The sequence below is a fragment of the Ambystoma mexicanum genome, chromosome 13 (assembly GCF_040938575.1).
Source record: "Ambystoma mexicanum isolate Mex_15411 chromosome 13, UKY_AmexF1_1, whole genome shotgun sequence".
Taxonomy (NCBI): Eukaryota; Metazoa; Chordata; class Amphibia; order Caudata; family Ambystomatidae; genus Ambystoma; species Ambystoma mexicanum.
Window position 1 is genome coordinate 200,084,945 of NC_090938.1, and position 14,675 is coordinate 200,099,619.

Below are 14,675 nucleotides of genomic sequence, written 5' to 3' on the forward strand. Positions count from 1 at the left end.
ACATCCTTATTAAAACCCTACAACCAATCCACCCGGAAATCCTGCCGACCTCCTCCTCTAAAGGTCAACAACCAATTGGAGTGTGAAGTATCCCGAATATGTGATTCCAGGTATAAACGGGATCAGCTTCAATACCTTGTTGAATGGAAAGGATATCCTCCTAGTGAAAGAACCTGGGAGCCACTTTCTAATCTCAAGGCCCTTCGACTATTCAGAAGATTTCACCTTATACACCCGGGCAAACCTGGTGGAACAGGTTTTCGGAGGAGGCATGCTGTCATGACCCACAGAACGCGCCCCTTCTGAACTTCCTGGTCCTTATCGCGACGGGGCGTGTAATCATTGTTTCTTCCAACATGGCCGTATCACATGACACGCCTCGCACCAGCCTTCACGGTGGATGTTGTACGTCCCATAAATGCGCCACGCCCCCACGGCCCCGCGCGACTCAATGCTATTGCGAAGTAGCGACCAGACGTGTGCTCCATAGCTCACAGTATTGTATCCTTTGCTTCTTCCAGCTTACCCCATCCTAGTCCCTTTCCTTCCTTTCTTGGTTACTGGACTCGTGTGCTTGTTGCGCACCCTGTTACTTTCCCGGACTCCTAGATCCCTGCATCCCGGAACCTTGAACACACGCTGGAGTCAGAAGAGACACGTGCAGCTTTATTCAAGACCCGATCAGTTCGCAAGAAGACATCGACCAAGAAATCCAGCAAAGATCGAACTCAGGTGAGCAGGGGGGAACTCCTTGACAACCTCTCTCCCTTCTCCCTTGCACTTTCCCCTTTCCCTCTCCCCCGCACTTGCATGTTCTCAATATCACTGGCCTAGTAAGATTGTTATTTTTGTCCTCCCTTGTTCCCCTCCCTTGCCTCGTCGTGCTCTGAAACACTTGTGTATGAGCGTGAGACAAAAAGAATATCCTAATATATAACTGTGAGGAATTCGACCATCCGCACAGCGGGTGTTCTATCACCTGGGCTTTTTTATGTTGCTTAAGAAATCGAATGAGAGATCAACCTTCGGGAACATGTTTGGGGCTAATCCGCACACATTTTTCTATGCTCACCGCACAACAGACACATTGTCACATGTACTCTGGGTGGACTCAGCCTACAGGCACAGTCCTCCTGTCATGTTTAGTGGAATATGACAACCCGGAGTACATGAAAGCATCAAGAGGAGGAGGGCAACACCTTCCTCCTGCCATGGGCAGCCTAATTAAATAACAAAGGCTCCATGGATCTGCCCTATCCTTTGTTGACCCTGCAGGATGGTGGCAGCAATTAAACATAATTAGCATATTAATACAGTATACTTCAAGCAGGCCCACAGGGGGCCTAGCTGCAGTGGCTGACAAAGGGCTCAGGAAACCCAACACCTCTTTGATTTGCATTTGTGCCAACTGGAAGTCTGATACTTAGTATGAAGGGCAGTGAATGTCATGTCTGGGACAACTGTTAACAGTAGGCAACCCCTGCCGGGGGAACCCCTTTCAGAGAGTAGAAGTATGTGATTTGATGGAGACAGAAATTCTGTTCTTGCCAACACCCTTCAAGGGAGACCTGCGCTTTGATCAGGAAGCACAGTAACCTAATTTAACTAGGAAGACCCTTTGATCTACAACAGACAAGAAGATGGGGGGACTTATTACATGCTTTCACCCCTCTTACCTTTCCTGTTGCAAAGCACTCTGGTTATGTGGTTATGACCTCATGCATAACAGAAAATTGTTGGTGGGGACCCAGGATTGGTTCATTAAGGTAGGCTTAGCCTGCACCAATCACTGGGGCCTATTAGGCAACCACCGGAAGACTTTGCAAGGAGAAACAAGAAGGACTCATTTTGGACCCTGGCTGAAGGTACACTCTGCCTTACAGCTTCTGCCAGTGAAGGTAGACCAGGATTTCCAAAGAGGGAAGCAGGATCTCTCCACTAAACATCTCCCAGGGAACAGATGGAGATATTGAATCCATAGGACCCTCCACCAGCTCCAGAACCGGTAACTTTCCAGCAGACAGCATGTCCTGCAAGCAAGCTTCATAGGTGGGAAATGCCAGAGAGTCTCTGAACCAATCCAAGGACAAGTCAGTTGCCTGCAACACTCTCCTCAACTTTGGGCTGTCCGCCTTAAAGGACGACACAAGCCCAGTGAAGAATCTAGGAGGAGTGCATCGACAAGCATCTACTAGCATCTGCCTGAAAGTAGATTATTTCAAAACAGTTGAGCACCTCGAGCTGCACCGCTGACTGTTGTCACACCGCAGTTGCCAATGCCATCTGAGACACCTCGACCAGTGCTTCACCACTGCCAACCAGCACTGAGACAATGATTCCTGACACCAAGCCATCGTGTAGGTCAGCCTGCAGCCGACAGTCCAGCCTCGCTCACTAACTGCCAGCCGCCTGATACCCACAGCTGTCTCCCATCTTGAACTCTGTCGCAGATGCTGCAAAGCACTGTGAAAGTGACTCGACTCTGTTGAGCATCAAGAATGTCTACAAGCACTTGGTACATTGTGGTTCTGTAACCCTGGTCCTTCTCCGATGGTCTCTAGTTGAATTTTACGACCTGTTGCTCCCTTGGTGCTGAAACCAAGTATCCTTGAACTATTGAGATTAATTACTTTACCGAATACCCTCCTGTCAGTATCCAGAGTGCATCCTTTTTCCTTCTTGAAACTGTCTGTCCTCTGCATTCCTTTACAGGGTGGGTTGCACTTTGTAGTTTGCTAGAACTGTTAGTTGAATAATAATAAAGTAGATATTTTTATATAACCTTTTATTATTGGGTAACAATTGTATTTTCGCTGTGTTACAACTAACCAAAGATCCACGACCTTGCAGAGATAATCCTGATTGATGGTTTAGAAACCGATATTGATTCCTGGACCACTGGTGCCCCGGACGTTGATTCATCACATTGGTGGCAAGCAGGTGGGAGCCTTGTGCACACCTTAGTCACCCAACAATAAAAGTACTGCTGCAGGCAATGTTTAGCCACTGCTAGGTATTCGTAATCGTCATGGATATTGACTTGGAGACTAAAAGGCATGACCAAGGGTGTCCTGTGCATCTTATGTCAAGAGAGGGGACTTCCCCAGACCACTAAGGCTAATAACCTGATTTGCTGAGCAGCCTCCAAGCTTGAGTAGAAGTGAGGGCAGTTGGGAAGAAGACTCCCGTGGACGTGCTAGGCCATGTGTACCTGAACGGTCAAGACGTTCCGGAAGGGGAAAATGATGTGGACGACCGCATGAGCAGTGTTTCTTGTCAATCATCCCGCCTCGGGGCAAGTGCGGTTTGTCAACACTCAAGAGTGTCAGTGAGCACAGGGGCTAGAGCGGCATTCCACTAGTGCCAGGCCTCAGCACAGTCTCTAAGTGGCCAAGTGATTGTTAATGAGTTTGTGGCTAGAAAGCTGCTGCTCGAGGAGAGGAGACTAGCGCTAGAGGAAAGGAAACAGCGGGACAAGGTCACCATAGAACCGCGCAAGCTGGCTCTTGAAGAGAAGAAGGAGACCAACATATCCACCTCCTAGTGAAAGCAGCAGTAGTGGCTCAAACCATAGTGCCCGGGATAAGCCCCAAGGGCACATCCCCAAAAACGTATTTCAGGCTTATGAAGTTGAAAAGGATATTTTGGCTGGCTTGAAGCGCTAGAGCTGGCTTTCCAGCTACAAGAGGTGGATGAGGTACTGTTGGGTGCAGCTCTGATGAGTCGCTTACCAACACCATGGACTGATTCAATTCTTCAGTTAACTCATGAGGAAAGGCCCATTTATGAGAGCAATAAGGCAGCTCTCCTCATGAAGTTCTGTAAAACCCCAGAACAGTGTCTCAAGAGCTTCATAGAGCTCGGAAAGAAAAGTGGGCAGACATTTGAAGCGTTCACACACTTGTTGAAATATCTGAGTGGGTGGGTGGCTGGTAACAAAGTTGACACATTTAAAGGGATGTACAATTTGATTGCGTGTGAGCATGTTTTGAAAAATTGTGTAGGTTGACCTAGACCAGCAACTTGTGGACAAGACTATCACAGACCCTAGGGAGCTTGCAAAAGCTGCCGACAGGTTTGTGAGTACTCGAGTCCAGAAAAAGGCTCAGGCGAGCACACCAAAACCGGAAGAGAAATCGAAGGACAAAAAAGTAAAGAAGGATGGGAAGGACAAAGGTCCAACCCAGTCCTATTCAAAGTTAGGTCCCCAAAAGAACGATGGGAAATCCCAAAACTCTAGTTCAACTGTGCACAAGAAAAAGAGGAGCGCAGGCACCCTTAACACTGGGACACCTGCATTCTCACCACCCAAAGGTTGTTTCGTGTGTAAGGAGCTAGGCCATAGGAAGGGGCATCCTGCTTGCAAGGGCTTACCCAAGCAAGCCACAGTGAATTTTGGACTCATGGAAGAGGCCATCTGAGATCTATCACTGCATGTTCAGAAATGTCCTAATGTATGTATTCCATGCTGTACTTATCTGTTTGAGATGTATATATGACTCGCATGCATACGTTTCCTCTGTAACTAAGCTAGCCACAACTAAGCGCCACGATGCCCATGGGCAGTATGTGCACTATATACATTTAAAAATAAATAAATAGGCCAGGGAGTGGCCGAATATGGATTGGTTACACTGAGTGGGAACGGTACCAGGTCTCCAGAAGAGACCCCAGTTCCCAATAATACTCAACTCTATCTAGAACATGTGTATATCAATGGACACAAAACTCCTGTGGTCCGAGGCACCACGGCTAGCATCACTTCTGTAACCCGGCAGTGGGTACAGCCAGTCCAGTATATTGTTAGGCCTGATTGTAGTGTAAGTGGTTTTGATGGAAGGAGTTAGTGCCCCTTCACGATAGTAGATTTCAGCTGGTGAGGTAAAACGGCCCAGCACCGTGTAGCGCTGAAAGACTCCATCCCTGTCCCATGTTTGCTGGGTAAAGGTCATGTACTTACAGCACATAGGGTGAGAAGATACTCACTAGGCTACAGGTAGGTCCTGTATGGTACGACTGGTGTTCTGGCCTAACAATTATGGGAACCCTCAATATGAGGGTCTCCTCTAAGGAGGGTGATCTTTCTTATGAAACGCTGTTGAAGGCTCAGCAGAACGCTCAACTGGAAACTTCTGCCCAGAATAACGCAGCACTTGGGTCTGGTGCACCAGAGCAATGACATGAAGAAACTTCAGACAACCCACAGGTTCCAGAGGAGGGGGCCCAGGTGGAAGGGAAATGCAAAGCCCTAGAGGAAGCTTCCTTTCCCACTGGAACAAAACCACTGGAAACCTCTGAACATGAATCTTCTACCCCCGAAAAGCTGGAACCTAGGAAACAGAGGGTAAGTAGGAAAAGTGAGAAGCCAAAGACAACCCACTTTGTGGAGGAAGTCTGCATCATCAGTTTTGAAGGAGAAGAATCCCTGGAGGATTCAAGGGAGAAAATCTTCTCTTTCAGAGATAGTGGGATGCCTACCAAGGAAAACTGGGTCCGAAGAGACTCCGATTTAGATGGGGTAGGTATGGAAACCGACCCAGAGCAAGAAGCTCTTCACCCCAAACAATGTCACCCAAAGGACCCAGAAATCGCAGTGGTATCCTCCCCCTAAACAGGTTTGAGTAACTGTCCCCAGGAAAAGGGGGACAGGAATTAATCAGGGGGGTAGTGGTGGGGGGAGGGGACTTCCCAATCCTAATTGTTTATGGGTGCAAAATTTTGTTTACAGATTCTCAGACTCCGACAAAGAAAACTGTTCAAGATCACACAGTGTCGGAGTTCAATATAAAAAAATTAACTGCGAAGCTGGCACAGAATGCACATTTTCTTTGCACCCTTGAGGAGAGAGAAGGAAGATTTTATGCTTCCGTCAAGGACAGGGTCAGTGTGCATTATCAGCACTGGTATATACTGGATCCCAATCCACCCTCCTGTCCAAAAAGACCTTTGACCAACTCAAGAGTCACCAAATTCCCCTCAAACCTGTTCCCGGACAAATCCAAACCTTCGATGGGAATAATATTTCCGTCGAACAGACTATGGATCTGGAAATAAAAATTGGTTGCCATAGAGCGAAACACCTGGTGATAGTCGTCACTCCAGAGGGCACACCTTTTCTACTAGGGCACTACCTCCTTCCATAACAAGAGATCTCTCCACCCAAATGGAGTATACTGCAGATATTGCCAAGCCAGAGGTCTTTCCAGGATTTAAGCAGATAGTCAAAGAAGGAATCAATTTCGCTGATGCTGTGAGACCAAGGCGCAAAAACATAAGCTGAAACAGGTCTTTCTGGATTTTCAGGATATCTTTGCAGTGGATTCATATGATTGTGGATGCACAGAGATGCATTCAACCACCATACCCACGGACCCCGAGATGGCTTCTGTATTTGTGAAGCAATACCGGTTACCTCTTGCGTCCATGGAGTCACTCACAGAGATTATTAAAAACTTAGAATCCTGTGGGATAATTTGTCCAATCCACAGTACCTTTAACAACCTGTTACTGGGGATACTCAAACCCAATGGCCAATGGAAACTTTGCTCACAACTAAAGGAGTAAAATAAATGTGTCCACATGTCAAAATGCCCCTTTCCTAAAATCGATCAGGGTCTGGCCCAGATACAGGGGTCACAGGTTTATACCGCCATTATCCTGACCAACGGTTACTTGACAGTACACGTGAGTAGGGAAGACCAGTACAAGCTTGCCTTTACCTTCGGGGGGCAGCAATACACATGGAACCGCCTTTGGATACATAAAGTCTGGCAATGAATTTAACATCTTCCTACATAAGGCCATACCCGATTTGGGCGAAAGGGGAAGCCTGGCCTATGCAGATGATGTTTTAATCAAGAGCTCAACTGTGGAGGAAAATGTAGCTGAATTACGCTATGTTCTGACAGAATTGCAGAAAGCCATAGCAAATATGTCCTTTCAGAAGGCACAGTTGTGTAAGACCCACGTGAACCTCTAAGGGTACAAAATCACCCCAGAGGGTCCCAGTCGCCAGGTGAAAAAGATGGAAGCATTATTGAAATTGAAAGACCCTACTACTCTGCAAGAACTAAGAAGCCTTATTGGACTCTCTAATTATAGTAAAACGTTCATTGAAGATCGCCCCTTCCCTAAAATCGATCAGGGACTGGCCAGATCCAATGGTCAAAGGTGTATACTGCCATCGACTTGACCAATGGTTACTTTACAGTACACGTGAGTAGAGAAACCAGTACAAGCTTGCCTTTACCTTCGGGGGGGCAGCAATACACGTGAACCCGAACCCCCTTTGGATACACAACCTCTGACAATGAAATTAACATCTTCCTACTTAAGGCCACGTCCGATCTACCTTTGGGGGGGGCGCAATACATGTAGACCTGAACCCACTTTGGATACATAAACTCTGGCAATAAATTGAACATCTTCCTACATAAGGCCATGCCCGATTTGGGCGAAAGGGGAAACCTGGCCTATGTAGATGATGTTTTAATCAAGAGCGCAACTGTGGAGGAAAATATAGCTGAATTACGCTATGTTCTGACCCAGTTGCAGAAAGGCATAGCAAATCTGTCCTTTCAGAAGACACAGTTGTGTAATACCCGCGTGAACCACTTAGGGCACGAAATCATCTCTGAGGGTCTCAGTCCCCAGGCGAAAAAAGGTAGGAACATTATTGAAATTGAAAGACCCTACTACTCTGCGAGATCTAAGAAGCATTGTTGGACTAACAAATTATAGTAGAAAGTTCATAGAAGACTACACTTAGGTCACACAACCCGTGGTCCATTTATTAAAGGCTGGGGTCAAGTTGGAGTGGGGTCCGAACAATCCGAGACAGTAAAACACCTAAACTGAAGCCTTTCCCAAGCACCTTGTTTGGCTTACCGCATAAAGAACAAGGAGTTCTTCTTGGAGACAGGGTTCACAGATACTTGTGTAACAGTGGTATTATACCCAAAGCATGACAAGGTACACAAAGTAATCTACTACGTGAGCAAGACTTTGTCCTCTGTGGAGGAAATAGCCAATGATTGCGAAAAGACACTTCTGGTAACGGTGTGGGCGTTGAAGAATTACCACCCATTCATCCAGGGAGAGCACATCCTTGTTGAGACTCCTCACCAACCCTTGCAATATCTCCAAAGTGACCGAATCCGAACAGGGAACATGAGCAATTCCAGAATTACTACCCAGATTCTTTCCATGCAAGACTTTCCTGTGGAGGTCAGATATGGCCAAAACAAGAAGAGTCTTCTAGCAAAAGGACTGGCTGACTTTCATTAATGTGCTCAAGAAAACTGTCTCGAGGACAAAAGTCTAAGGAACAATGACAATATGGAGGTGTACCTTACTTCCCCGCATAAAGTTGAAACAGAGGTCACAAAGCAAAATAGCCCTCTAATTGGTATTTGTAAAAAAGAGACAACACATAGTTATTGTGGTATGCCAAATGCAAGGTAATCCTGTTTTATTGCAATAGACTGGGGGAAAAAAGCAAGATTAAAAGCCAAGCTCTCACTCAAGGATTCTCCAACGTTTGAACAGAAGTTTATATAACACAAATGAGTCATTCTGATGTCATCATGATCACTGAGTTATGAAAACCTATCTCTACTGCTCATTGGTCCTAAATCCTAAGCTACATATAGTGTCTGTATGTCGGATCCAACTGATTGGGTTACTCTCTATCTAAGGTCCCACCCATACAACATCCCATAAAAAGTACAACCTCATCATACTTGAATATTATTGGTAGGCCCTAAATTACTTCTGCAGTGAAAAAAGACATGCGTTCATCGGTTAACAGCCAGTCACACTCTCGATGAACCGGCTGCATGATAACATGTTTATGTATATAAGAGGAGAGAGAGGACACGTGTATCGCCTTGTTTTTAATTAAATAAAATAGCCCATCTTATCTCCTGCCATGTTGTAGCCGAGTCTCAAGGACCTATTCTCACAACAGTGATTGGCCCATCCCGTTCTTGACACATTTATGAATAACTATTTTGTGAGTCATTGCTGCTTTGACCAGGTGTGCTGAAATCACTTGTCTTTATAGTTGCATTGCGTTCCTCTGTCATTCCTATCCGATCACAGAGGCATTAATCTGTCAACTACTTATGACTTCCTGGGATGTTCAGTATGTCCCATAAACTTGAAACGGTCTGCCGTGTTATCGTAACTTTATTTACCTCGACAGCTGATTGCACACAATGGTGTCTTGCTCCGCCATGTAACACTCCCCTACGAAGCCTTGGGGTTTTGACATTCCTTTTAATATAGCTACCATCTAGCTTGCACAGCATTTTCCCGGAATTAAAATGTATTTGTTCAAGTGTGCTTAACTGTTTTTTTTAAGCTGCAGAGCTCAATTTCTGCTGTGCTGGTGCAAAAATGGGAGCTGCTTGTCACGTTATTTTCCTCTGTAGGACACATTTTCTCTGCATTTATTTTGCTATCTACTGAGTCCTGGTGCATGCCTGGCACATGATGTATCTACCTATGGGTAAGCTGCAACCTCATTCTACCTATAGCCATTATAGCCATGCTTCCCTACTTGTGTAGTGAGTTCCTATGCTGGGTGTACATCTCTCTGTCATCTGGTCTATTCTATTTTTAAAAGACACACTAATAGTGCAAGCTAATGCCTTATATTTCCCTTATTTGTGTATCAAAACAAACTATTCTTTGTGCCAGCTCCATTTCCAGGAGAATTTAAGTGCAGTTTCAAATGTGTCCTTTCTGATTTTATAATTCTGTTTCTTCTGAGGAAGGCACGGGGGCACATGCTCTCAAGTCAACAATTGCCTCACTACAAAGTCTATGAGGAAGACACGTGTCAGGGGATACCCACAGTTTATGTGGATGGGTGCTCCTACCAGGTTGACAATCACAGGGAAGTAGAACTAGGGCCTCATCACGACTTTGGCGGTAACCCTTAAATCCTGCGGTCGTGCTATTACCGCCGGATTTATGGGTCCGTCAAATCAGGACTTCAGCGGATTTCACCCCAGCTCTTGGCTGGGGGGAAATCCGGTGAAAATTCACACTATTACCGCCAGCGGGAAATCCGCCAGCGGTAAGAGCACACATTTTCCCCATTGAGCCCAATCGGGAATGGGGCATTCCCGAATGGGCTCAATGGGGAATGGGGAATTACATTACCGCCAAACACGTGATCCGGCCCTATTAGCGCCGGGGAGTTCGGCAGTAGGGCTAATACCGCCGAAGTCGTGATCAGGCCCCTAGTGGCTGGCAGTGGGAATGCCTGGGTGAATGATGCCACAGAACCCTCTTCTGGGTACAAAAGAGGTCCCCGAGGTAGTCAGGTGGCAGAGTTGATGGCGGGAGATCAAGCCATCCTCACTGATATGCAAAATCACCTCAAAGAACTGGTCATAATCACTAATTCAGATTATGTCAGGATTGGGGTCGTGGGAACACCTGATTATTCGGAAACATCAAAGCATGCTGTGTGCAAATAACAAACATCTAAAGCACGGGAAATTAATCAAATTAATTGATGATTTAGTGACCTCTAATGAGATGACAATCTATTGGAAAAAGATCAGAAGTCACTCCAAAATAGAAAGACCAGACAAAACTGGAAATTACTTGGCTGACCAGTTGGCCAAAACCGGAGCCATTCACGGGGATCTCATAGAAACCGAATCCTTGTTGGGGGAAATCAAGGTTGCTGCTGTCACCGGGTCCCAAACCCATGCCAATAATGAACTTTCAATTGCCCACTGCAGTAAAGAAACCCTAGATGCAGATTTAAATACTGCACAAAAAAGAGGACCCAGTTATTGGGAAATGTTATCAACATAGTGAAGACCCGATGAATTTTCCTTTGACAGAATCCGATTATACCGGGAAGGAGTATCACCGGGTGTTGATGAAGTTTTCCAAAATATTCTGAATCCAAGACGGTTTCTTGGTACGGAGAGATCCATAACTGGATGTGACCATTGGGTGGTACCTACCTCATACCAAAGCCTGATATTAAGTCACACTCATGACGGGTCCACTGCCAGTCATAGGGGGTTTCATAACACATTGGAAATCTTGCACGTGGTCGCATTTTGGCCACACGTGGGCCAGGACCTCGACATCTACTTAAAGGCATGTCTTGTGTGTGCTCAGTTTCAGCCAAGTTCTCTCACACACAGAGCTCCCATACAGAAAAGAGGAATGACACTGCCTTGGTCAGGTTTGCAAATCAATTTCATTGGCCAAGTGATTCGCTCCTCTAGAGAAAATAAGTACATGTTGACAGTGACATGCTGTTATGTGAATTTAAGGGCAGGCAAAGCTGTCATAAGGGTCAGCGGACTCCCAGCTCATGGAAGGCCCTAACTCCTTCCTTTGTCCCAAAGAAGTCGAAGTCCACACATGGAGCAAAGTTTACTGTCGTTTTATTACAGACAACAAAACACACAGGGGTCATATGCATGGAGGGAATTTCAGGCACATCTCGCCACATTCTGGCTCGCAGGCCAGTTTGGTAGACATGTGACATCATATTATGCGTTACTCAGCAGGCTCCCTCCCCTCACCTAACAGCACTCAGGATTGGCCACTTAGTGGTAATTCCAGTATAGGAACTTATAGGGAAATGAAATTATTGGATGCTGTTGTGTCAGGTGGTGTACTTGGATCATTCCTGAAAATTTCTGCTCTACAAATGTTACATTGGGTAAGTCCTGTGATTTGTCAATAGCCCCTGCCATCTGCCCCCAGACCACAGTGTCCTGATTGGTCAGGCCGCAGTCCCCAAGTCTGGGACAAACTCTGTTCCCATCCCGTGAGACAGCTGTTTTTGTTACATGTATACTATGTGTCAGCGAGGTCCAACTATGTGTTTGCAGTATACAATAATCTGTAGAAGACTAATGCCATGAGAGAATTCCATTCCCATGGTACAAGGTAACTGGAGCGTAGCGAGTACGTTACGAACCGGGTCTAGTTGTGGGATGGCTGCTCTTTCCCAGCCTCCAAGTTTTGGCCCAATATCAGCTCGGCCGAGTCACATGGTTGGAGACCACTCGTGCAGACTCAATTGCTTTGAATTAGCCTGTATTTTGCAGGCAATATTCTTTGCTACAGCCAGTGTCACCTTGGCTCTGTGTGTGGAATGCCGTTTGCAACATTGTGGCCTTGGCTGCCTTAGCCCTGGCCATAGCTGTTCTGCTTGCACAGCATCTTGTGGCTTGAGATTTCTACGAGACGATCATGGCCTACTGTACCTTTCCTAATGCCTGCTCTGCATTCTCTTATGTGTTCTTCATAGTGTCCAGAGGTTAGTGTGTATCATGGTTGTTCAGGTCCCTCGAGTGCTCCTGTCTTCAATAAGGTTAGTTGCATGTAAGCATTTGCAAGCACGTACCTGAGCTCTTCTGGCTTCTTGCGTTTCGGCCTTGCTGTAGCGAGCCTAATGGCAAAATAATAAACGTGCCGACAGTATGTGTATGTGACTTTACTCTAACTCACAGGGCTGCATGCGTGTGTTCTTCTTATAGATTGGGTGTGTGAGTGTCCTGAATATGCGGACTGCACGTGTGCTTCCTGTCTAATGTAGCTATGTTGTCAGGATGTCTCTAATGACTTGAGGCATGGCTTCTTGGTGCTCTTTCTCGATTCTGTCCATGTAGTCATCTCCAGCTCTGTCATGTCTCTCCTCATCCACTCTAGGTAGGGTTGAATTACTGCAGGGTTGTATAGTCTGTTGGCAGGGTACCTTTCGGAGTAGTTGTCTGTGGTGGGAGTAGTGGGGATTGGTGTGAGCTCGTAGGATCGGCAGCCATGTTGTTGTTGGTGCTTCTTTCCGGTTGGGGGGTCTCTTGGGACGGAATGTAGTTTGGGATTTTCCCTCTTCAGTCCCCACTATGGTTGACTTGTCGACCACAATAATATACACAAAATTATGTCAGTGGAAAAAATCAAGTTTAAGGAGGAGTCCGGGAACAAGGACAGGGAGAGGGGTCACCAAATTCGGAACCACAAATCAGACCATACAAAAAGAGAAATAATTAGAAAACATGAACATTTTATTTTTATTTCATTATACATTTAAAACATACATATTAAATCATGTTTGCGAGCTCATATCTAGGTAGCAACATTTTGATTCACAAATAAAGTGCATGACCAAGCAAATTGCTTGTCTAAAAACACGGCTGATAATTCAATCAGAACCAACCTAATGTAGCCGAGCAATCTGAACAACAAGCCGGTTGAAGGGGATCATTCGGCTAGGTGGTTAGAAACTACACCACACTAATTAATATACGAACAGCCAAAAATACATGGACAAGGCAATAATAATGACTTCTTGAGTTAGAACTCGAACGGGGTGCCATGCGTCAAATGAGTTATATACAAATGTTAAAACTAAACTAAACTCACAGTGAGGAACAGGGCACCCGCCTCCCTCCAAAAGTGTCCGGAAAAGCTCCCCTCCATACTTGTTCAAGGGAGAAAAGGTTTAACAATTCAATTATCAGTTTACCGTTATATCAACCTTTTTGACTGGTCACTTTTTCCCGAATGTACATCCTGAGAAATAAATGTAGGCCAGCAGAGCAAGTTCTCTACTAGTTAGAACTGCAAAAAACACAAACAGGAACATGTTATGATCAAGGAGGGGTGATTTGGTGGCTGAAGGCCACTCCAAGACAAACAGTGCAAAACCACCGGCTTGCAGTCCTTCCCAATATAATCATATACTCCAAAAATTGTGTGAAAAATTATGCTCACCTAATTGAGAATGCACAAGACAAAATTCAAGCTTGGCATTGTGTTGCAGACAACGGTAGACATAGATGTGTCTAAGGAAAAAAGAAAGGAGAAGATCCTGCCAGAACGGGATGATGTTCCACATGGTGTATTGGACATACCGATAACTGGAACGGCATAAAGAAATAAAGAAAGAATAAATTACCAAAGTTTTAAATTACATAGCAGTTCCTGCTTGTATAATGACGGTCAACCAAATAGTGATGAAATCATTTCTATTAATAGTTAAATCATTACCATCGGTAGCCAAAGTGATGGAATGGCAAAATGCTTGTTTTGTTGCAGCGCCCATTTTAATAATGTCATTGCCTAGCATGATCTGTGGCAGCGTCGGTTTCCCAATTTTTCAAATGGCCGAAGTGCCAGCTTAAAAGCAATATCTAGTATACAATAGAACCCCTCAGCGGCAGCCCACCACAACTCAAAAAGCCCTCCTGCTATACATGCGACGGTCAGCAGACACAGATTTACAATTGCTGCTGCAGCCGTGACTAACGTTAGATGTGTTTTACTAGGCGCGGGATGGATGGAAATGGAACCACGATGCTCCCGCTCTCTACATGTGGCTAAGTGTCTAGCAGAAGAATAAACAAACAGACCAGCGAACACCCCTTCCAGCCCGGTTTACCTTAACTGTGTTCGCGCATAACCCTGCAAACATCCTGAGCCCTGGAGCTTTCAAAGGGTCTCCTGCACTCTGTCTGCTCAAAGGATTTAAATAGTCGGTTGGGCACAACATTATGATTTCTTCTGTCGTCCATCAGGTGCCATACTTTTGCAATTCCTGCCAAGTGTCCATAGTAGTTGACATGATCTTCGAATGACCAATACATGTAAACATATCAACCTCCAGGTCGGCAGTAAACTGACTT